Source organism: Meleagris gallopavo, chromosome 5, assembly GCF_000146605.3.
Source record: "Meleagris gallopavo isolate NT-WF06-2002-E0010 breed Aviagen turkey brand Nicholas breeding stock chromosome 5, Turkey_5.1, whole genome shotgun sequence".
Taxonomy (NCBI): domain Eukaryota; kingdom Metazoa; phylum Chordata; class Aves; order Galliformes; family Phasianidae; genus Meleagris; species Meleagris gallopavo.
Genome location: NC_015015.2, coordinates 55,876,258 through 55,878,119, shown reverse-complemented (window position 1 = coordinate 55,878,119; position 1,862 = coordinate 55,876,258).

Genomic DNA, 1,862 nt, shown 5'->3' with positions numbered 1-1,862 from the left:
TTTTTTACCCTTTTTGCAATGTTTCATAGTCCAAAGCACCTGATTAATTCAGCACTGTCTGCATAGCTCTCAGGCAGCTGTATGATTAGCCTCTCAATGCATTTTAAGCTGTAACGTGCTGAACTGCTGTGGTCTTCCATAAATTTTTTTATTACCATGAGAGGCAAGTACCCATTTAATAAGGATGGTCTCCATTAATCCTATGATCTCACAATGCTCCAACATTTCCTTCAATAAAAAAAAGAACAACAACACAACACCTTTACACCTTGGAGTAATCAAATTGCTTTTGCCTTCCCCAACCTTTATGCAGAGGCATGATTTGGTTTATCTCACACATCACAACCCCACTCCTCTTATTGTGTATCAGCTAGAGATACTTTAGTCAGTCAAGAGGAGCAGGAGGTTGAGCTACTAAACAGGGTAAAAGACAAGTAGTGACCCATCAGAACATGTTTACGAATGGAGATATTCCTTCATGTCAGTGGCCCACTAAATCAGGCAGAAGAAGGAACCAAGGAAGAAGAGAGCAAGAGCACAGCCATGCCAATGCACTCCGTAAAGACCCAGTTTAACGAGAGGAGACAGAGGGGAGGCAGTTAATACCAGTACACTTTTTTACCTCCAAAACATTGCTGTGGGAGCACTGAAGTCTGCAAGCTGGACTTCTCTGGATGGCTTTGAACAATGCCTTAGCACTGGGATTAGTTACGGGTCAGATCTCAGACAAAATACTGGCCACATCTGCAGCTCAGTGCAATGCAGTGATGTGAATCCCTCATGTTTTCAGGCAAAATGAAAAGCATGTGACAAAGAACACATGAATTCTCAGAAGTCCTGAAAAGCAATACACTCCAAATCCCATACAGGCTGCAAGAAATCCTTGACAGAGCTGACAACTTCCCTGAAAACTAGTTTTGGGCTGCAGCATCTCCTGCAAGAAAGGTGTTTGCTGAGAGGCTGTTAGGAAAGATGGGAAAAAAAAACACAACTTACTACAAAGCTTTCAAATGAGGATGAATGTGTTTATCAGTGGTCAGCGATGAACCTTTGATGTTCTTTGGAGGAGCAGAGATCTCATGAATAAAACATAATCACCGTGCAGGGCCCTGATCTGGAATCTTCATTAATATGATGCATTTTGCATTTGCATCAAGGCATGACAAACCTGCTTATTCCAAAACAGAAAATTAATTTTGCATCTAGTTTCCAAGACTACTCTGTTCACAGCCTCCCTCATACCAAAACCATTTGATTAGAGTAAGTAAAGTGATTAAAGAAAGATATAAAGTATTCATTAAGTGCATGTAGAAAAACAAGGAGTAAAGATATGAAGATATGACAGATTTCATATCTGGGAGATGTACAGTTTTAGATTTATAAAGGCTTATATATTATTTGTAACATGTTAGTGTTGCTAGACACAAGTCACATTTGTATTGTGCTGGGCTCTGCACACACACAAGTGAAGGTGGAGATGACCTGAGTAGCTTATATTATAAACAGGTAAATAGTGCAAATACAAAAGAAATGCAAATCCACGTAAGGTTCTAAAATCAAGCTGCAAATATCATCCAGATGTAGTCTTTCATCAGTCTGCTGGTTCCTCGGTTTGAGCCTGTTTTTCCTGATCTTTTCTGGAGACCTGGATATCATGCTGGTTACACACTGATCTGAAGCAGCACAGCTTTTCAACACAGATTATGTCTAATCATCACTACTACATTTTTATTTTTTATTTTAGACATCTTAGTGAAAACAGCTTCTAAATTCCAGAGTTGTATTTACAAACTGGCCAGGCAGAGAGCCATGTTTTGAATAAGCTCTCATTCAATTTTGCTTTGCTGTCATCCAGCTTTCAG